The sequence below is a fragment of the Hippopotamus amphibius genome, chromosome 6 (genome assembly GCF_030028045.1).
Source record: "Hippopotamus amphibius kiboko isolate mHipAmp2 chromosome 6, mHipAmp2.hap2, whole genome shotgun sequence".
Taxonomy (NCBI): domain Eukaryota; kingdom Metazoa; phylum Chordata; class Mammalia; order Artiodactyla; family Hippopotamidae; genus Hippopotamus; species Hippopotamus amphibius.
In genome coordinates, this window is record NC_080191.1 from 122,399,801 (window position 1) to 122,423,268 (window position 23,468).

Genomic DNA, 23,468 nt, shown 5'->3' on the forward strand with positions numbered 1-23,468 from the left:
AGAAATCTGAATTTTATGTTCATCTCATTTTTATATACTTGCTCCAAAATTTAATGAACACTCAATGAGCCACAGAGGACATGTGTCCAGGCAGGATTTGGCCTCTGGTACCATTTTGTCCCTTCAGCAGCTGGGCGGCGGGGGGGCGGGGGAGGCCTCTTAGTTTGGTCAAGAAGAAGTTACAGGAGCCCTGAGATGAGTGCCCTGGAGTATGGAGGCCACAGAATGCAAGACCTGGTTTGGGTTTCACCCTCTTTTTTCTTGATTGTTTGGCTGTTGAGGTTGTGTTGTAAATTTTCTGCTCTTCTTAAGGAAAATCTCCAGATTTTCCTCCTGGAGGAGGAGGGGCTGGGGTTGTTGAAGCCAGCTGGGGGCTCAAGGAGCTGAGTAGGGCTGAGCAGAGGTGGAACAAGACTGTCTACACTGCAGGGTTTGAAGCCAGGATGCCATCTGAGAATTGAGACTCGAGTGCATCTCTGCAGGACCTGGGTAGGTGGGCAGAACGTGGCACAGAGCAGAGCTGCCAGGTGCAAGGATGGAAAGCAGGGCTTTAGAGGGTGGCCAAGAGGTGCCCAAGGGCTTGACTTAGCTGTGGGTGAGGAGGGAGTTGTTGAGCTAGCTATCCTGGTCCAGACAGTTGTTGATTTTTGACCCAGAGAAGTTATCTAGGCTGAATTTCCTGAAGTCCCTGTATCTTCTTGTCTCCATTTATACCACTTTGGTGATAATGACATATTCTTTAGGAGCAGGAACATTAGTCCTGTATTTATTATATGCCCAGTTGATGTGATATGGCTTCAGGATTATGGCTTAGATAAAACAGGGTTACTCTGCTTCCAAAATCAGGCCACCGCCTTTGGAATTCCCAGTCATATTCCCTGTCGTGCCCGTGAGTGTTAAGCTGGATGCTTGCAGGTTGAGGAGACTAATAGTTCAGACTGTTCATCTCTTTATTCTGTGAACTGATTGAGAAATTGATGGAGGCCTCTTACATAGAGTTCAGAGTATTGACTTGATTCCTGGAGGAGCTGGATCAGGATTGCAGGCTGGGCTGGCGGCCAAATGGTCTTCCTCATACCTTTCTTCCCAGAATTTTAACTTCTACCCACCGCATCCCAGAATTTCAACTTTTCCTGGACAGTTGCCTCTACGTTGCTTGCCATGTGGAGGCAGAGGAGCACTAGAGTCCTGAGGACAAGGTACAGCCAAAGAGGGAAGGGGCACGCCACATGAGGACAGTGACATGGGACGCTTTAGCCCCGTCACTATAGCAGTGGTTCTCAAAGTGTGGTCCTCAGGTAACCAGCATCAGCATGACCTGAAAGTTGTTAGAAATGCAGATGTGTGGTCTCCAACCTAGACAAACTGAATCAGAGACTCTGGGGAGTGGAGCCCAAGAGTCTATGTTTTAACTAGTCCTCCTTGTGATTCCGTTGCAGTTAAAATTTAAGAATCATTGCAGTGGAGGAAGGAGGTTCAGTGGACCCAAGACACCCTCTCATGAATGAGAGAAATCATTTCCCTTCTTCGGAGAAGAGTGAGAAAAGAGTGCAGAGAAAGAGGCCAGAAGTGCTGCTTTAACAGTAGGCGTTCATGGAAACAAGGACTCCATGAACGGGCTTCCCCAGTTGATAACCGTGCCCTCTATAGAGGACTATAGTCTGAGAAGTACCAGCAGATGCAGACATGAGGGTTTTTTTCAGATGCCCCTTTCTTTCTTTTTTTTTTTTTTCAGATGCCCCTTTCTTATCTGTTAATGTTTCCTACCTTTTCTGTAAAGGATAAAAGAGAGAAAAAGGAATGATAAAGGAATAAATACAAGCGGAGAGAGGAAAAACACTAAAAGATATAATAGGAAAATAATAAATAGGTATTATATTTTTTCCAATATCATTCTTTATAGTCAATTCATCATTTATTTTGTATTTTATTAATTTAGTTCTTAGTCTGATTTATTTTTCTAATTGTGACCCCAACTACAGGCCATTTGACTCTGGTAGAATCATCTGTCATTGGCCATGGACCCAGTGGTGCCGTGCTGTTTGTTTCCTATTTGCATCTATTCATTTTCACATTACTGAATCATGTATATCATTCAGTGACATGATTATTTATGTCCTTCATATTCACCTGGCAGTTGAGATTATTTAACTTGCTTTGTAACCTTGAGCAGGAAATTATTTCACTCTCAGCCGTCTTTAAATCAGAATGGAGGTCTGCTCAGCTAGTAAAATACTCAGTTATGACAAGGACTGATCTCAACAATCCACATAGTTGGTATTTCATATTCTAAGGTGAAAAAAAAGATGCATTTCCTACATGCTTGTGCTTGGGAAAAATGTCTTTTTGCTTTAGCCAACCTTTCTAGAAGCTTGGCATAAAATATGTACAACCTCAAAGAGAGATGGGTATTTTTCTTCCCCTTATTTTTTTTCCCACAACAGAACATCTTGTAAACACATCCAATTCCATGCCATCTAGAGGGGAAGCTGGTTTCTATTAAATATTTAATCTTTCCAGATACTGTTACAGGAATGGAAATTGCTAAAGAATTCAAACTACCTCTGCTTATAAATATTTTGCTTTGACTTCATGCACAGTTGGAATTATGGTGGTGTTAAAATCACAGTAACTGAATAGTTGCTTGTTCCCAAGAACTGCGCTCAGTCTGTCACAACAATCCTATGAGTAGGTAGGTCATTCCCTTTGTACAAATGAGGAAACTGAGGTGCAGAGAACTAAAGTGACTTGCCCCCAAACACTCAAACTTACTAAGAGGTAAAAGCAGAATCAAATCCAGGTTTGTTTATATCAAAGCTATACCCTTAACCATCTGGTCTACCAGATGCGCAAGCTCCTGGGCTAACTCCTGACAAGAATTGCATTTTGGGCCTTGGTCAGAATAGCAGAAGTCTCCGGTGGTTGGTGGGAGAAGCGGAGAATGCTTCAGCAATGTTAGTCATTTGTTGGAAGACAGAATTCAGAAATTCTTCATTCTGATCCTATTCAAATTCCTGAGCCCTACCCTAAAACTTCCAAATGAGGATCTTTGGGGGTGATATCCAGGAATCTGCATTTAATATAAGCTCCACAAGTTGTTCTTGTGACTACCAATGAGAACTACCGCACCTAATGGCTGGATAGCATTTAATGTCTACTGCAGGGATCTCTAGGCCCCAGTCTATTAGGTAGGGTTCAGACAAAGGCACTTCTACTCACCATTACTGAATATTTTAATTTTTGTGGTGTTTTTCTCTTTAAACTGCTAAACCAAATATTTGACTTCCAATATATGTGTACGTATATCCTATTGGAGGGAAAATTTATTTAAGGAGAATTGTAAAGTCAACATTGGCCCCTTCCCCCAAATATACTCTTCCTCTCCCTCTGCTTCTCCTGAATGATAGCTATTCTCTCTTGTGGACAATCCAAGGCCAAGATGGTAAGAACATCCTGTTTGGAATCAAACTGTCTAAGCTTGTATTAGTTTTTTATTGCTCCCATAACAGAATACCACACATTCTGCAGCTTAAACAACACAAATTTGTTATCTTGTAGTCCTAGAGATCAGAAGTCTGGTATGGGTCTCACTGGGCTAAAATTAAGATGTCAGCAGGGCTGTGTTCCTTTTTGGAGGCCCTCGGGGAAAATCCTTTTCATGGCTCGTTCGGGGTATGGGCAGGATTCAATTTCTTGAGGTGGTGGACCTGAGAGCCCCGTTTTCTACTGAATGTAAACTAAAGGCCATTCCCAGCTTTTAGAAGCCACCTGCATTCCTTGGCTGTGATCTTTCTCCTGCATCTTCAAAGCCAGCAACCGCCCCTCTCATTCTTTGAAGTCTCCCCTCTTTCTATTTTATCTCTCCTAGCCAGCAGGGGAAAGTTCTCTGTGCTTGAGAACTCAGGTAGGCCTATCTAGACAATCCAGGGTAATCAACCCTTTCCCAAGGCCCATTCATATCCTTAGTCACATCTGCCGAGTCTCTTTTGCCATGTAAGGTAACAAGTTCACAGGTCCTGGGATTAGGGCATGGGCCTCTTCAGGGGGAGGAGGAACTATTCTGCCTGTCTCAGACACGTTGGCTGCCTTTGTTGGCAAGACAGCAGTGGTTATCACTGCCAGCAGGACTTCAGGCATTCATGCTGATGTGTATGAGAAAATGTGACTGAACTGAATGTTTTCTCAATTGAAATCATTTCAAGGCCAGATTCCTAAACAAATAGTTTGGGAAAGGGTGTTTCAGGACTTTTGCCTAGCCAAGCAGAGCTGCAGCATCACTTATCTCTGTGTGTCGCAAAGGAGGTAATGCACAGAGTGCCTGCTTCCCTGGTAATTTAGATTCAGAAAAAAATGATGATCATGTGAAATGGGCACAGGCCTTCACCCAGGCTGTTGGCTTTCATTTAGTTATTGATGCCACATGCTCTCATGCTTCCACAGCTTTGTTCATACCCTTCCAATTGCCCAGTCTGCCCTTCTAGCTTTCTGCCCATTTATCTGTAACAGTACATATTTATGACAAATTTTGATACCTACTCGTTCCAGGAAACACTTTCCAAGGTGCTAAAAAGTATGGCATCTACTCATTCTTCCCAGTCACTGAATTCAAATGATAAAAAGAATCCATATTATCTCCCAGTCTTTCAAAGGTTCTTTTTGAGCACTTCTCTGTGATGTCTTCCTCCGTAAGTCTGTACAGCATTGAAGAAGCCTCTGTTGCATCTTGGGCATAGTCGGTTCTCAAAATGACTTATTGAATTGATGTGAAGTACTAAACTTAAGCGATCATGATTATATTATCTATACATGCCGGTTCTGCAAGATATGTGTACTTAATGTTTCCTTACAATGTTGTTAACATTGCTAAGAATGTCAGGTGTAAGTGAGGAATACTGGGATTGTTAGAGATGAGGTTTCCAATTCTCTTTTGCTGAATATATTAAATCATATTCTGTCAAATTACCTAGCAGTATATTGGGGGCAAGGGAATAGATTTGGGGGGGGGGTCTGGTTTTGAATATTCAGTTGATGTATACATACAGAAGAATATACATATGGTAAGTGTATAACGATGAATTTTCACAAAATGATATTCCCACGAAGTCAGCATCTACCTAAAGAAACAAGAATTATTACCAGCACCCCAGAAACCTTCCTGCCTCCTTCTAGTGGTTGCTACTTTCAAGGGTAATCACTACCCTGATGCTTTAGAAGTTTGAGAAATGGACTCTTTTAAAGATACAGAAAAAATTCTTGTAATTATCATGAAAATACTTCTTTTGAACAAAATCCTAAGCAAGGGTATGTGGGTTTACAGAGATTTCAACAAATCTCTCCTGCCCTGAAGGTCCATTTAAACACGAAACAGTAAATTCTTTTCTAAATATTCTTCCTTTATTAAGTAGTTTGAGTTACAGAAGCAACTTTGAGTCAGATTATTTCTCAATATTTACTGAGTATTTGTAAGGGTTCAAACAATTCTTTTGCCTCGAATACTCACAAGTTGTTAAAACTGCATCAGGTACTTGGCCCTGATAGGTGACTTGGCACCACATCAGTTTCTCCATAGTTTTTATTGAGATCAGATTAATATATTTTCTCTGGAATTTTGGTTGAGGTTTATAGGAGGTACTCCAGAAAAAAACTACTGTCAGCAAAGGTGGCAGCCACCATACCGCGTATTTTAACTGTCTGTCACAACACTTCCTAGCTGAGTGGAAGGTGACATTGCTTGTAGCAAAATGAAGTGGGTAAAATGTTAGAGAAGTTGGATTCAGGGCTGGAGTTCCCTCTTTCCCTATTCATTCTCTGTGTTCAAGGATGTTGAAACATTATTTCAAAATGTAAAATGCTGGAAACTACCTACCAACATGAGAGCTTGATAGTCATAACATGGACCATTATGAAGCACGAAAGGCATGTTTCCAAAAAATGCTTAATGACATGGGAAATTTCTTGAGTTAATTAACACTATGTATTGAAAACTACCAACTTTGTAAAAAAAGAAAATGTATTCATGCACATGCGCGAAGAAGAAAGACTGGAAGTTCATAACCTGTTGGTCCAAGTTGTTTCTGAATAGTGTGCTTGAGTGCAACTTAGATTTTTTTTATTTTCCAAATATTTTCATTTTATATATTACTTTTCAAAAACCAGAAAATAACCACACAAGATCCTTTTTTAAAAAAAGCATGCATTGGGCAGATAAGTGACTTCTCCTGGGAAATGAAGTCTTTGGGGGGCTCTGACATAGCTAATCCATGGCTTGCTCAAGAGGTTAGCTGAACTCCACACCACAGCAGCAGGGTCACAAACATCCGTCAATGAATGGTCATTCTTAAAATAATGGAACTTTCAATGCAAGAAACATTAATGGTTACATCATCCAGTTTTCTGTGTAAGAAACCCCAAAACAACATCAGCTGCCCAAAATGTACTTTGAGCCTGTGTTGGAGCAGACCCAGTGAAGAGAACCTCAGTGTCCCAGGTTGACTCTGGACCCCTTGGACAGAATATGTTTCCTTTTGTTGATGTGGAATTTGTCTGTTGGTATTTCTGCTTAATGGACCTAGTTCTACTATCCTGTGGCCATATAGAGAAGAGAAAGCCTTCTTCAATACATATGCCTTTTAAATATTTAAATACATGTGTGTGTGTGTTTAATAACCATTGAGGTCTAAGTTAGGTATAATAGGCTGCACCCATTTAAAGTGGACATTGATGCATTTTGACAGAGTATACCCCCATAAAATCAAGATGCAGAACATTTTCGTCACTCCTTAAAGTTTCCTCATGTCCCCTTTTCAGTGCATCCCTCCTTCTGCCCTATTCCAGGCAACCATTGATCTACCTTCTGTTACCATCGATTAGTTTGCATTTTCTAGAATTTTGTATAAGTGGAATCACACAATACGTACTTTCTTTTTAAAATTGGCTTGTAACGTAACAAATCTTTAACTTTTTCTTTCACTTTATGAAGCAGTTTTATGATAGCCAGTCTTTACTTTTATGGAGCCATCATAAAAGGTTTGTAAGACTTCCTCTTCAGAGAACTAACCATTCAATGAAAATGTAGATTTTATAAATGAACCTTCCCTCACTTAAAAAGTAGAATTGGACTATAACCTTTGAGGACACTTTCCATCTTTAACACTATTTAATTCTATGTAATGTTTCTAGTTACTATTCAAAGCTAATTTTGTACATTTGATTGAAATTAATTAGTCCAGTGACTTTTTTTTTTTAATTCAATAGGGTGTAGGGTTTTTGTTGCTGTTTTGTTTTTTAAAGTTTAACAAAATTTCCTAATCATTTTCGGAAACTCAATGTATATGTAATTGCTTAATGATTTTTCACATGGTGTAAAAGAAATTGCCATTTCAAAATTAAAGTGGCAGGGACTTCCTTGGTGGCGCAGTGGTTAAGAATCTGCCTGCCATTGCAGGGGACATGGATTCGAGCCCTGGTCTGGTAAGATCCCACATGCCGTGGAGCAACTAAGCCTGTGTGCCACAGCTACTGAGCCTGAGCTCTAGAGCCCATGAGCCACAACTGCTGAGCCCATTTGCCACAACTACTGAAGCCCACGCACCTAGAGCCCATGCTCCGCAATGAGAGGCCACCACAATGAGAAGCCCATGCACTGCAACAAAGAGTAACCCCCTCTCAACTGAGAAAGCCCGCACCCAGCAACGAAGACCCAACACACCCAATAAATAAATAAAATAAACTAATAAATTTATTAAAAACAAACCAAAAAACCCTCTGCATTAAAAAAAAAATTAAAGTGGCAAAGGAATATTTATAAAATTCATATAAGACCTCATGGGACAGGCAGTCCATGTCATAGGAAGAAAACCTGAGTAGAAAGTAAAGGGTGAATATCCTGGTATATTTTAAGCACTCAGTCATAATCAAACAGATAAGGTGATGACATCCACATTTTTGCCTCCTGAATTTTTTTTTTAATAGTTCGAAACCACACCCATTGCAAATTGGCCTTTCTACTTGAGAGCAAGTTCTTTTGAGATTAAAATCTGTAATAGTAGGCAGGACACTAAGTGTGGAGTTAGTTGCTTGTTTTCTTTGGTCGGATACTGACTTTAGCAGGCTATTTGAAAATAGACACAGTTTAAAGAGACTGAATTTTGAATCTTCTGAATTGTTCTCTTGGACCTCCAAATCTCAGGTGATCACACCAACGGAAATAGGTATGCAAAATTTTCCCTTATGTTAATAGCAACAATACAGCCTCAGATTCTAGAGCTGCTTTTTTACATGATTGTTAAATTGAGATAACCCCCTTCAATGTTTTTTGTTTGTCTATCTGTTTCAGTGCCCTCTTGCTTTGAGAGTCTAGGTAGCTTTGCATAATCAATGCAAATAGTGACCATGGTGTGAGGGTCACATAATTTTTAACTATCTTAATTTTTCTGTCTTAAAAATGATTTTTTTCTTAAGCAATATTTGTTAGATAAGAAAGGACTGTTTTGATTTGTTCAGGGTGGATAAAGAAAATTGAATCCATAATTTTTGTTTTGGCTGCGTCTATTTAGAAAGCTACATACAATTTTAGGACAACACTAAAATACTAAATATACTCTTTTTGTGTCATCCAGAATGTATATGTATTATTGCTTTGAAGCCTGATTCTTTTAGTCTGATGAAACAGTACTTCCAGTTTCTAGTTTAGTTGTGGAGAAGGAAAACTCTTTTTTCCTAAAGAGATTCCACAGATATGTAAAACAAATGGTGATAGAGGGTATCATCCGTGCTAGGACCGTGGCCCAATTACATCCTACCATTTGGAATCCAACCAGGAAAACATCTTAATTGAAATAATTTCTTCATCATTACGTTTGCTTGTCTCTATTTTAAATCTTGGAGATAGCACTCCTGCTTCAAAGCTTTTTTCACTGTTGCATTGAATTTGGGAAGAGACTGAAGGCTTTCCGAAAGAGCTTCCTATAAATTGTGTACAAATAAGCAGGTTGCCTTTCACAGTGAGCCTTTTTAATGGTTTCTGAGGTTGGCTGGAGAACGATGTATCTTTACCCTACACAGTCCTGGCATCTGTAGCTGCCGTACCTGAGCTCTTTTCTCAGTAAAGCAGAAAATGAACAGTTTCCAGCCCATGTAAGGCTGAGAAGCTCTTGAATGATGCATGTCGAGGAAACCGGGATACTGATACCGCTGGCAATTTGCATAGGTCTTATTGCCAAAGAATGAAAAACTCTTCAGTTTTCTTGAGAGAGGCCAAAGTTAAGTATGTTTCCTTTGTGCAGTGACCTGAGCTCTCAAACCTAAGTAGAAAGTTAAGACTTATCTGCTCAGCTTTGTGAAGCAGTCAACCATTTAAATTTATTCGTAGGCACCATAGAATACAATTACTCTGGCTCTGCTTAGAGAAAGGAATGCATCATGACCAATTAACTCTGGAAAGTGAGTGCCCTGGACAAATTCCACATAATTCAAAAAAAAAAAAAAAAAAAAAAAAAGCACCAAGCCTTTATGGCTTTCTTAGGAGCCAGAATTCCCTTTCCTGTATTATGCCCAGAGTCCAACAAAGGCAGTGCCCTTCTGCCAGTCCTTTCATGATGAACCAGCCAAATGCTCAGTTGTGTTCTTGCAGAGGAGGGGGATAACATTCCTTTATGATCCCCAGTTTAGATCAGCTTACCACCCAAAGCATGATATTTGATTACCCTTATTATGTTACTTTGCGTAGCTACAAATGTTGCTAATGGCATGGCCTTATCTAGCTGTTTAAAAGTCCATGTTCATGCTGACTTACCCTCAAAGCTATAAAAGGCCCTATGGCTAAGGACCCCAGTAATATGAGCCTGTGGAGCAGGAGCAGCACTTGGGGTTAAGTATGCACTGCAGGTGCATATATCTTGAGCTCATGAATATATTCCACTGAGCGCCTGATGCCTTTTTCTAAGTGCTGATTTTACTTTCTAAAGCTCAGTGTGCCTGGGTCTGAATTGCTTTGAGAATTATAAAAGTTTACTGGCCTTTTCTGACTACATCCTTCTTTAGCAGTGAGGTTTTTAGGGTTCCTTCTTTTTCCATTCAAAAGCTTCTGACCCAGTTCTCAGTCTTGCAGGATAGGAGCGATGCTATTATTAACCAGTAGTAGCAAATAGTGGGGAGAATTATCCCTTAACCTATTCCAGCAGAGATGGGGAGTTCTTTCTCCTTGGAGTAATGACCTTTAGGCTTTTTTCTTTTCCTCTTTCTTTTTTTTTAAATTTTTATTTTATATTGGACTATAGTTGATTTACAGTGTTATGTTAGTTCCAGGTGAACATAGGCTTTTTTCATTGTTCTACTCCCATCAGTAAAAAAAGCTTTGTGTGTTTTGTGTACACAACACTTTCAAGGTATATATTTTTAATTTATTAATATATTCAAGTGCTACTTAATGTATATTTTATATACACTAGAGCCTATATAAAAATAAATTTGAAAGAATAAGGTGATTTTTTTAAATGTATTTTTAATTAGATACCCTTATAATACCCTTAACTAATATCTCATGATACAAGAGGCAGTGTGGTTTATTGAAAGGAACATGAGCCTGGGACTCAGGCACACTGAAAATAGTACTGTTTTTGACATTTACCAGCGGATGACCTAGGCTATGTAGGTTGACCTCTCTGAGTCTGTTTCCTCGTATGTAAAATGGGAATAAAATAATATGAGAAACAGATAATACTATTATAGTGTGTGTGTGTATGTTATGTATGTAGGATCATCGTAGTAATATGATTTTCTGTTCTGCTTAACTCATTAGGTTGATGTGAAAGTTGAACGTCATATGTGCAAATGCTCTGTGAATTATAAAGCACGTAAGTTAAGACTTAGTTCTCGTGCATATGCCACACGTTCCTTATACATGGTGGTCTTCCTTCATGTTGGGTTTTAGGCCACTATGAAAAATCAGTTTTGTACTTATTTCTTCTTTCCCAAGGTTTAGGTCATTAGCTAAGAAAAAAATCTCTATGGAATTTTCCTGGGATGCTTATACCAACTGAATAAACAGACTTGCAGCACATTAAAACATACAAACAAAAAACATGGGATCAACTAATTATTTTAAGATACTGAAATTAAATACAGTTTTCTAAGATCGCAAAAATTAGGTAGGATCAGACTAACTCTGTAAGCAGAGTGGTTACATACCCTTGGGGCAGGTCCAGAGTACCTTCCTGGGCCCAGCCTTATATGGAGTCGTGGAAACGGGAACCTTGATGCCATTGTTTGAATAACATGACTCTAGTGCTCACTAGCTGAGTGATATTGGATAAGTTACTTAACCTTAGTGAATTTGAGTTTCTTATTCAGTAAAAATAGATGTAATCACTACTTTTGGGGTTGTTTTAAGGATTAGAGATAATTTATATCAAGTGCCTGGCATATAGTAGAGTGTCTTGGTATGTGCATAGTTTCAACTGTTAAAAAAAAAAAAAAATTGCCCTATAAATTCCATGTTCGTGCATTCCTGTGTCCAGGCAGGTCTACTGTTATAATCCCCATTCATCACTTAGCCTTTCATTCCAGATGCTCTTTATTTAAGCTTAAGAACAAATCCTGACACTCTTAAGCTTTTCCTCTGTATTCCCAAATTGAAATGTTAACTTAGGGGAGTTGTTACATAATTTGTTATTAAAAACAGGCTTTCTGCTATATTTTCTTAGGACCACATAAAGAAGATGGTTAAGTAAGATGCCCTATGGAAAGAAGGACCACTGTATACACATTGGTTGTAGGATGTTCCCTAAAGTAATATTATGCTGTTTAAAGTTTCTTTCATATTTTTAATTATAAAATAATGAAACATGCAGAAGAATAGTGAGAATAACATACACTCATTTTCTCTGCCCCAATTTGAGAAATGTCAGTAATTTGCCATTGATTTTTTGCGTCAGCTCTTTATTTTCTGTGAGAAATAAAACATTAATGATATGATTGAAGGCCCTCTCCCATTTTAATCACTTTTCTTGCCTGAAATTGGCATGTTATTCTTTCCATCTTACTATTTTTTTCCATTAAATACTTTAAAATTTTTACAAATATCTGCTATATAGCTTTCTCATTTAAAATATATGTCCAAGAATTTTTTTCATAGTAATACAGATATCTACTTCTTATTTATTTATTTATTTATTTATTTATTTATTTATTTATTTTATTGGCTGTGTTGGGTCTTTTTTGCTGAGCACGGGCTTTCTTTTTAGTTGCGGTGAGTGGGGGCTACTCTTCATTGTGGTGCATGGGCTCCTCATTGCCGTGGCTTCTCTTGTTGTGGAGCACGGGCTCTAGGTGCGTGGGCTTCAGTAGGTGCAGCACATGGGCTCAATAGTTGTGGCTCATGGGCTCTAAAGCGCAGGCTCAATAGTTGTGGCACATGGGCTTAGTTGCTCCACAGCATGTGGGATCTTCCTGGAACAGGGATCGAACCCGTGTCCCCTGCATTGGCAGGCAGATTCTTAACCACTGCGTCACCTAGGAAGCCCTCTACTTCATTTTAACGGTTGTGGAGTATTTCATGAAATGAATATTCTATGATTATCTAGTCTTCTGATGATGGACATTCAGGTTGTTTCCAATTTTTTTGATACTGTAAACAATGCTGGGTTTTTACCTAATATTTTGGTTTATTTGTACAAGAGCTTCTCTGGGATGAATTATTAGAAGTGGAATTGTGGGTCATAGAGTATGTATATCTCCACCTCTTTTGGATATGCCACTTTGGAGAGCAATGTGACAGTAATACCTTCTGATCTCTTATATCCTCTCCAGCATGTGGTGTTTGGGAACCTGATGGGTTTGGGATGTTAGGTCATTGTTTTCATTTGCCTTCCCCATTTTGTGCAGCTATTAAAATAATATTTAAAATCTATGGCATAACTCCATTAAAAAATCATACACGTATCTAGGTATGTATATATAAGTGAATATTTATAAATTAATCCAGAAGGATACCTCCCAAGTATTGTAGTTGCTTTAGATTTTTCTACTGTACATGAAATACTTTCTAATTGATAAACATAAAATGTACAGTTTAAACTTTTGCTTCTGGCCAAGATGGAGTACCAGAGACTGAATTTACCCTCCTGCCTGAAACAACCAAAACAAACAAAGACAAATTGGACAAAATATATGAAAAAAAATTTTTTTTAAGTACTGGAAATCAGGCAGAAAAGGACATTGATCTTAGAGAGACAGGAAATAAAGAGGATGAGTCCTACAGTTGCCACATTTACAGTCTTAGGAGAGTTTTCAGGCTGCAGGTCAAGGAGGGGATGATAAGTATTGAAGGTCTGCAGAGCTGAGAAGGTGGAGAGCAAAGGCAGCTGGAGTTAGAAAAGAGAACTCCACGGATCTGTGGAGCATCCTCTCAAGTATTCCTCAGGTTCTGATGAGTGCACGTGCGTTAGGAAACTATGCGGAAGCCTGGGAAAGAACCATCTGAGAGGATTAATAAGAAAAATGCTAGGCACTCAGACCAAGCCAGGAATAGTACCTGTTCCCATCAGCCAGACCGAAAAACAAGTAATAATTTACAGCGTATTGGGTAGAATACTCAGAAGCATCTTACCTCAGTATCAATAGTGGGAAATAATTAGCCCTTAGAGCAATGGTCCCCAATCTTTCTGGCATGAGGCACCAGTTTCATGGAAGACAGTTTTTCCACAGATGGAGCGGGGTGTATGGTATAGGTGCTCTAATATCTGAAAGGAACAATACAGTAGGTTGATTTAAGGACAAATTAGACATTGTGGAAGAAATAAATAGTGACCTTGAAGCCACAGCATTAGAGGCTCCCCAGAATGAAACAGAGAAAGGAATTACAAAAAACTTTAAAATATAAGCAACCTGTGGGACAAGTTCAAGTCACCTGATATACATGTATTTGGAGTCCCTGAAAGAGGAGGGGGAACAGAAAAAATATTTGAAGAAATCATGGTTAAAAAATTTCCAGATTTGATGAAAAGTATAAACCTACAGACCCAGGAAGCTCAATTAACCGCAGCAAAAGATACATTAGGAAAATTACATCAAAGCATATTATAAATTTTTCGAAAGCAGTGATAATGATCGTAAAAGATGCCAAAGAACAAAGCCATATTACATACAGAGGAAGGAAGAGAAAGATGATATAAATTTCCTGTTGAAAACAAAGTACACGAGACAGTGGAGGACCGTCATTAAAGTGCTGAAAGAAAAACTGCTAACCTAGAATTCTATACCTAGCAAAAATATATTTCAAAAACAAAAATGAATTAGATTTTTCCAACATGTAAAAATTGAAAAAGTTTTCTCCCCCAGCAGAACAGCACTGTAAGAAATGTTACAGGAAGTCCGTCAGGCAGAAGGAAAATGACACCATATGAATAGACAGAGCTATACAAAGGACTGAAGAGCACCAGAAATGGTACTATATAGGTTAACATGAGACCAGCTTTAAAAAGATTGCTGTGTACACGCTTAAGTCTAGCCATGTCATCTGTGTCTTTGAGGCTCATTTTGGAATGTAATGATATACTACCTTGTATTATATTTGATTTTTAAAGCCTCTGTAGTAGGATTTAAGTTCTCAGGCCTCAAAATTTAGGTGTGTAAAAATCATTGTTCTACAACAGAGTTCCTGTCATCAGCACCCATATGGTAGAAGACCCTACTAGTTGTACAGGGTAAAATTCAGTCATTTAAAACTGAACTCTCTTGTCTTCCCTGGGTGGTATTTAGTTTTCAGAAGTTCCATCCCATCATGGCATGGGTATGAGGGTAAGAAGTTTAGTTTGGGGCTTTGTTTCTCTGACACTGGCTTCTGCTGAGACTTTGGTTCCTGTCTAGTCCCTGGGTGTGGCTGTCCCTCCCCGCTGACATCTGCTGAAGTGTCTGAATCCCAGCTTGGTTTGTGGTCCATGTGGTGTCCCTTCATTAAGACCTCGAGTCCATTTCAAGCCCACCTGGTAGTAGTGGAATGGTGGAGGATATAGGGTAGGGGGGGCTGTAAAATGGTAAGTTACTATTTAGCAATTTCACGGTATTGTGCTTGAGATAGCATGTAGTCTGTCCCCAGTTCCCACTTCTCCCTGGAACACTCTCTGGATCATTTGGGTACACAGAAGCTTCTCCTTCTTAATTTTTTGTGTCCAGACAATGCCATCTACCCAGTGACATTTCTGGTTACTGGTTGGTCCTCTGTAAAAATCGGCTGAATGAATAAATGAATGAATTTAAACTTTTTGAGTACAGAGAATTTATCTAATATTTCTGTCTCCTGTGACGCTTAACATAGTGTTGAACACCGAGCAATCCCAAATGATTTAATTTAATTGAATTGAGAGTCATTTTATGTTAACTCTTCTACATGTATTTCCAGTGCCCAGAGAAGCTTAGAAAAGCCATATCTACTACATACTGTTCATTGAAAATGATTTAAGGTATTGGTTAAAATCATCTGGGAAAGTTTTATAGAATAAAGAAGGTAAACTGAGTGTCACTGCATACATGGTACAGTCATTTCAGAGATAGGAAATAATACAAGGCCAGAAAAATTAAAGACCTGGCCAATGCTGTTTGTGTTGGCAATTGTTCACGAGGATGTAAGCAAACAGTGGGTAGATGAATCCAGTTCACTTCCCTGAGGCTAAAGGAGAAAAACTATACTGAGCAGGTGATTCCCCTGAGTTTATTTTGGTAGGATTTTAATGATTTTCTGCACTTCCAAATTTTCACTGAGCACCAACTATGGGTAAGCAATGTGTTGGACAGTCACTATTCAGGGATGATCTGAGAAAAGCTGTTTCTTACATCCCCAAATGCATAATCCTTGATGGAGGTAGGATGGACAGAAAATACAGCGTGCAAAATGGCATTAACCAGAGTGTTCAATACAGCGTGCAAAATGGCATTAACCAGAGTGTTAAATGACTTTCTTTGGCATCACTAAGTGACACAGCTCCTCAGTGAGGAAGACTCCACAGGGAAGTGGCCTTTGACCTGGATCTGGAATGATTACTGGGAATTTGCAGGGTGAAGAAAGGAAGAAGTGAGTTCTAGGAAAAGGGCCTGCATAGAGGATTGGTATTAAGGAAGAAGTAACATGTACATGATCTGCTGATGTGCTCAGTATGTTTGGAGCAGGTGGTGTGGGCAGGGGTAGCATCTAATGATATAGGTTTGGCTGGTTGTAGGGGCATTCCATTAGATACCAGTTTGGGTGTATTCTAGTAGTACATCAAGGTTTATCCCCTCCATTTTTCAAAAATTTTAAAAAATTGTCATGTGGGAATGGTTAAATGTGAATCTTCACTTCTTTTTCTTCCTTTTCTTCATTTCTTATCTGTTATAAAAGTAATATTTGGTCATTGTGGAAAATATGCAATTATATAGAAAAAATTAAATCATCTATAATCTCACCACCATCACCCTAAAAATAGCTCCTGTTAATATTTTTATCTACAATATCTCATATTCATTTTTTAAAATACTTTTTCTTGTTTTGTTTTTTTTTTAAGATTACGTCCTGTGAATGAATTCCTTCCCTTATCTTTGAACATTTCAGACATATTTATTTCAAAGTCTCTCTCATGATTCCCAGTGTGGAAGTCTCTTATTGACTTCTGCAGTGATGAGTTCTTACATGATTTGTAATTTCATCTTCAGAGCATTTTCTTCGGCTGGAGTTCAGTGTATGCTCTAGAGGGCAGAGGTCTTCCTATGGAGCAGTTTTCCTTCTGCCTCTGCCAGATTCATATGGTTTCATTGGTTTCTTGGGTTCCTATAATGGGATGGTGTGAATTCAGCTCTACACTCACTTCCAGGGCAGATTGGGGGTTCTGATTTCTCATGGGTGCCCTTTTCCCACCCATAGTCCATGGTGAGCACTCCTTTTTACAGAGAGGATTCCTCCTTCCTAGTTTCTGGCTTTGGGGTTCCAATTCCAGCTTTCTGCTGTGTTTAAGGCCTGAGGTTTCAACTCCCGTCCCTGAGATGTGAATGTGGACCTGCTCTTGCTTGATTTTCCACTTTATTTCTGGTACTAGGAGATTTCTTTGGCTTGCTCTGGCTCAGATGCCTGTTGTCAAAATTTCAAGGTTTATATTTTATCCAACAATCCTATGTGTTTGAAGCAGGGTGGGGTGGGGGTGGGGAGAACTTACCGTATTGCCTGTATCATCTGATCTATCCACTCTTTTTTCTTTGTATAGATATATGCTTTAAACAAAGTTGGGAATGTATTACACATGTTGATATTCTCCTTTTTTTAAAACCTGATGAGGCATTGTTAATTTTTTCTCATACTCCTTGAGAACATGATTTTTAGTGACTGCCTGACATGACTTTTTATAAGAGTATACCATATTTTATTAAATCCTCTATTTTTAGATTTAGTTTTTCCATGATTGTGAGTAATGATGAGGTGAACGTATTTATACCAGTGTCTCTCTGCTCATTTCAGATTGTTCTATAGAATACTTCCGAAAACTGGAATTATTTTATCAGCATTTTGAGAGTTTTAATTCTGTTGCCAAGTCGTCCTGGAGAGACTTTGTTTCAGTCTGCACCCCACCAGCGGGGTCTCTCAGTGTGCACCCATGTAGTAGGTCTTTATGTTTCCTGGAACCATCGCTCCAGCCGATTCTTATACTTTTGATAGTATGGTTGCTAATTTTCTGGGCAAAACAATGAAATTACATTGTTTCAGCTTAATTTTTATTTGGCTTATTGGCCATTTAAAAAAGATATTTTCAATGGGTCAGTGATTTTTCAGTTAAAAAAAATTTCTTGCACAGTCATGTGGAGCTGATGTGACTACTAACTTGTCCTCTTTTGCTACTTGCTATTCCCCTACTGTCTTCTAAGGAAGTTCAATCCTTAGGTGGAAGTTGTGTTGGGTGAAGGGTGAAAGGATGCAAACTGTATAAGTTGAGGAAGGGGTTGAATTGTTCAACATAAGAGAAGTGATTGGGATGGAAGTTGAGGACAGGAGGCTGAAGCCCAGAGAGGGGACAGTTCAGGAGTCCCCTCTTTCCCTAAAGGAGAGAAAGGAGTCTATGTCTCAGAGAGGAGTTTTGGGGAAAGATGGGTAATTGAAGGAAAATTTGTAGAATTTTGTCCAGAGGTGTGCAGTGTAAATCTTCTTCTCTACCTCTCTGTAAAATCTTAAGTAAAATATTTCTTTTTAAATGCGTTGTTAGATTGGCTCTACTCGAGGAGAATATGTTGAAGCTGATGGGCATAGGGTAAGAGCCAAAGACTGGATGGGGAGAGTCAGTGAGAGCAGAAATGAACCTCCTTGGAGTAGCCCTAACAAGACACCAGATTGCTGGACTGAGATAGTGACCAGTAAAGATGGAGAGGAGGGGATATTCCAGAATTTGGTGGTAGGATTTGGTGGTAGCTTATGGGTTTTGGAAGGGAGAAGATAATAGAGTCAAGAAGACTTTGAGGATTATAGCTGGGGAGACTGCAGATATAGGAGATGTTCCAAGTGACTGACCTTAGGAAGAAAGGTCACTGTTTCTGGCTTGTCACTGGGACAGTGGCTGCCAGTGCTTTTGCATGTATGATATAAACCTGGAAGAGGAAGCATCTCTCTTGCTTACTGATGACAAGAGGGATCTTCTTATTGTTCCTGTTCTCATATATTCTCTGAGGTCCTGGTATAACTCAGAGAATGGAGTATAATAACTAGTGTTGGTCTTCTTAAGTGATACTGAGTAGGTCTTACAGCTAACCTTGATTTAATTTAGGAAAAGGAGTATAATCTAAGGGTTGTGAAAAATGTTATACCGTTACAACTTATTAATTTTATTCAAATTCTTATATCCTTATTTGCTTTTGACTACTTAAACTATCAATACTTAACATCTTCTACAGTAGTAATGCTCTTGTTAATTTATTTCTAAAACTATACAACTCATGGCATATACACATTAATGCCTGTGTCTTGATTTTGACTGCAGTTTTCTTTAGTGGTTTTTCCTTTGAGTTCTCTTTTGATGTGAATCCTCCCATCCAGCATTGTCGATGACTTGTTCTGGAATTCTGAGCACATCATTTTACCCCTCAGTCTAGGTGTCAGCTCTCATTTGTGGAGTGAGAGGAATGTGGCCTGGATTTTATAAATGTCATAAATCTTTAAAATTCATTGTGTCTTGATTGCTTTAATTAGGATAACTATGTCTAAGAATGAGGGAGTCAGTGTAGATCTGCTTTGGAAAGTATAAAATGCTTGGCAAATATATAGTGCTGTTATTAATTTTTGTAATGCCAAGATTCCGGAGAGAGAAAATTTCCAGGGCTGATAGTGGGTACTGCTTTCTTCCATTCTCTGATGGCAAAGGTACCTCATAGTTCTTAGGCAAATATCTAGTTGTACTATGAGGGTGTCCATCTCTTGGGAGTAGACGACAGAGCTCTAACCTGTTATGTTTGGCTGGTAATATACAGGCTGTTAAAAGAATGATAAAACTGTAGAGTTGTTGTCTAGTGGTACTTTTTAAAAAAATCTTTATTGGAGTATAATTGCTTTACACTATTGTGTCAGTTTCTGCTGTACAACAAAGTGAAAGAGCCATATGTATACATATATCCCCACATCCCCTCCTTCTTGAGCCTCCCTCCCAATCTCCCTATCCCACCCCTTTAGGTCTTCACAAAGCATCAAGCTGGTCTCCCTGTGCTCTGTATTAGCTTCCCACTAGCCATCTATTTTACATTTGGTAGTGTGTATATGTCGATGCTACTCTCTCATGACATCCCAGCTTCCCCTCCCCCGGCGTCCTCAAGTCCATTCTCTACTTCTGCATCTCTGTTCCTACCCTGCCACTAGGTTCATCAGTATCTAGCAGTACTTTTTAAGAAAGCTATGTTAATATTGATAATTTGATAGTTGTTAGTTCTTTGTTATATGGCATCCTTTGCAGTTGTTTGAAAATATTTTTCAGTACTAATGATTTTTATCCATAATTTATGGAAGCTTAGGATTTTAGGAAAGATTTCTATGGATCCTTGAAAACACGCATATAATGATAATTCATTCTTTTGCTTGCTTTATGAATAAAGAAATGCCAGCATTGTATTCAGCAGGTTGTATTATAAAGTACCTTAGAGATTCAACTCCTGAAAATACTGGTTTAATTTTTCTGCATGAAACATGAAGACTTTACGTGTGTTCAGAACACAACCAGTGTATGCTTTGGAAGTTAAAGTTCAAACACTGACACGAAAACACCCTGGTAGGACTCCACTGCTCACTTGGACACAGGTTGGACCAGAAGCTTTGTGTTACTGTGAATCATTTACATAGACATTCTTGGCTGGAACTGGGGAGAAAGAGGATTATAAACTAGGAGGTAATGCCCAGTTTATTCGAGAGCATAGAAATGACTCATGGCTTTCTGGTCTCTGACAGCACTTTGGTGTTGATATTGAGGCATTCATTCTGATTCTGAATGAGATATTTGGCAATATAGGCAGTAACAATCTAGGCAATTATATCCCTGTTGTATACTTTCCGGTGACTAAATAATACATAGAAAATAGGAGCAAAGTACTTTTCCAGAGACCAAAAACATGTGATGTGAAATAATTCATATCACTTTGCCAAAGCTCATTCAAACTCTTCCATCCATTCCCTGAGTTTCTAGTAAGACAGATCACGTTTGTCCACACTTCACCCTAACTGTTCTGTATGGACAGGAAGTGTTGTAAGGCAGCTTCTAACAGGAAGAGGCCACAGGGTGTGTAACTTGAGATATAGGGATGGAAAGGGATGGACAGAGACCACCACTATGAAGGTGATAGATAATTAAGGGCCTGGACTTGGCAGACTCTCTGGGTTTGGATCCCAGCTCTGCCACTTGTCGTGGAGCTTTTGGCTTCGGTTGCTTTCACTGTGTAGTGGGAATTGTAATGTTACTAACCTGATGGTGTTGCAGTGAGGATTAAATGAAACACTATGTGTGCTGCTCAGAACAATGCTTGGCTCAAGTCTCCCTTGCCTTGTTCGGACTGCCGTTGTGTATGAGTGCTGTGTATTGTGGTTTTGGGGTGGAGAACTTGGGAGAGATTTTATGAGTGAGGTTAACATGACCTTCAGGTGGTTTTGTTTGAGTGAGATGAGTTCAGGAGAGGAATATTAGGATGGAATGCTTGCATTTGCTTCGGAGTCAGATTTAAACTTTTGTCTTTGCTTCCTGCAAACAGAGATGTGCAGAAGGCAAATGAGGTTCTCTGCAGCTGTGAATCTTGTCTTCCTGGTATCCTGTGACCACAGGGATGGGCATGTGGCCTGAGCTCTGCCAATAAGACTCCCAGTCCTGGAAATGAGAGTGTCATCCACAGATGGTGGTTGAGGCATCTAGAACTAGTGCTCCAAAGTGGGACATCGTAAGTTTCCACTGGGGGTCTCCTTAGAGCTTCCTGGCAGCTGTCCTTCCAGAGCCTGCTTGTTTAGCCCTCTCTTGATTCTCTGAGTCATCCCCCTGTGCCCTTCCAGTGCAGGTCCTTTTCCGGCAGATTTTGCCAGAATCAGTTTTATTGCTTACACTCAAAATTACCCTGTTTGGCACAGATACCAAGTAGATAGATTAAATGTTTCTATTGTCAGTAGGTAAGGGGACACAATGAAACCAAGAGTCCTAAAAGTCATCAAAAAGTCCTCTTTAGAAACTATGGCTTGGAGGAGAATATCATTTGTTTCCTGAGGTGCAAAAGAAGTGAGTTTTGGCCTACTCGAATGGAAAAAGGAAGAGTCTTCAGGCTGGCCAACATTGGTCTGTTCTGAATACAAGGTGTAGCGTGCAGCCATCTTTAGAGAAAGCATGGGTTATTTTTGATATGTCAGAGATGGAAATTACCAATAGGCAAAACAGCTAGAAAAGTTAAAGCTTTCAAAGGAGTGACACCTTTTGAATAAGATCACTCACCATTGTTGTCACCAAGAAGTTAAAGGTGGGTTTTTAAAATAAGTATTTATATTGTATTGCATCATTTTATCTCCCTGAAAACTTTGTTTCTTGAGGGCAATGGTATATCTTACATTTCTTCTGTAATTAAAAATTACATGGTGATAAGATGCTGTAATACAACATAGATACTTAGTTAAGAACTCCATTTTGTCAGACCCAGTGCCTGTGGAGAGACTTCTATGACGTTTCTCCCTTAGCTGGGATTTGCATCTTTCTCTCTATGCGTGTTCATTTTTCAAGATCTCAAATGGTGCCTCTTCTGTCTTCCTTGAATCTTCCAGTCAGAAGATTCTTCTTTTCCTGCTTATTTCATTCCAGCTTGTACTGTGGTTCTGGAGGTGGCATTCAGTTCATTTTGAGGACGGACCCCCTGGTAGAGGCTGTGTGGGGGCTCATGTTGAAGAGGGAATCCTGAGGCAACTCCAGGCTCCGTGGGTTAGAACTGCAGGTAGAGTGACGTCAGTGGTGGGTGAAGGAGTCCTCTGTGTTTGCCATTGCTGTCATCTGTGGTTTATTGACTCCCTTCCTAGATTGTAAATTCTTTGAGAGCCAGGTCCTTGTATTAGTCACCATTTGGTTGCCTCCAGAACTTGGTACAACACCTAACACCTCAGATGTTCTCAATAAGCATGCGCTAAAATGGAATGAGGGCAATGAAGGAAGTCATGGTGGAGTCTGAGCTGTGCTTAAGGACAGGAAGTGACGTGAAGCAAAGTTATGGGACCATCAGGAAGAGGCCTCAGGAGAAAGAGAAGGCCATTCTCAGGGTAGAGTGGGAAACGACCTGTTCACAAGGAGAGAATAGAGTCTAGAGGCATAGGTTTAGCCAGAACTGTTGAGGTTGTAATCTGATGAAGGAAATTGTTTGAAATATAGTTTAGAGGAACAAAAAGGACAAGAGAAAATTCAGTTTTCCGAGACATCAGCTTTTGAAATGTTTCCCTCCTCTAGAATTTAAAAATAGAGGATAATTTGGCAGCTTGTGTAATTTTAAACAGCAATACAGTAACATCTCAGAAAATTTTTGTAAGCTGGAAGTCCAAAACAACAATAAAAGCAGGAAATAGACTCAATAAAGAAGTTAATGGAGGAGAAAACAACTAGAAGATAATAGAAGATACTCCATTAATTCAGAAGAAATCAAGAAAGGAAGAAAGAGAAAACCGGTGGGAAAAATAGAAAATAAATTGTAAGGTGGTAACCTTATGCCCAAACACATTAGTAATTACATTAAATTTAGATTGAGAACCATTCCTACTTAAAGATAAAAGTTGTTTAACTGGATATTTGATGATATTGACGATATACTGCTTGTAAGAGATATGCCTTTAAGTGCAAGGATTCAGTAAAATTGAAAGAAGCACTAATCAAAAGAAAGTTGTATGAACATCAAAGTAAATTTTAAGACAAGGAGCAGTCCTGAAGATAAAGAAGCATTTTATAATAAAGAAGGGTCAGTCCACCAGAGGATAT

At 39.2% G+C, this 23,468-nt stretch overlaps 1 protein-coding gene across 2 annotated transcripts in view; it reads left to right on the forward strand.

Moving 5' to 3' along the window:
• PLS1 (plastin 1) overlaps positions 1 to 23,468 on the forward strand; it is a 109,428-nt gene that overhangs the window by 19,303 nt on the left and 66,657 nt on the right. Inside the window, exon 2 of one of the 2 annotated variants that reach the window (XM_057739823.1) lies at positions 10,799 to 10,853. The exons of the other annotated variant lie outside the window; for it this stretch is intronic. The gene's annotated coding sequence lies outside the window, so the exon portion shown is untranslated. The remainder of the gene's footprint in view (positions 1 to 10,798; positions 10,854 to 23,468) is intronic. 2 annotated transcript variants of the gene reach the window in all.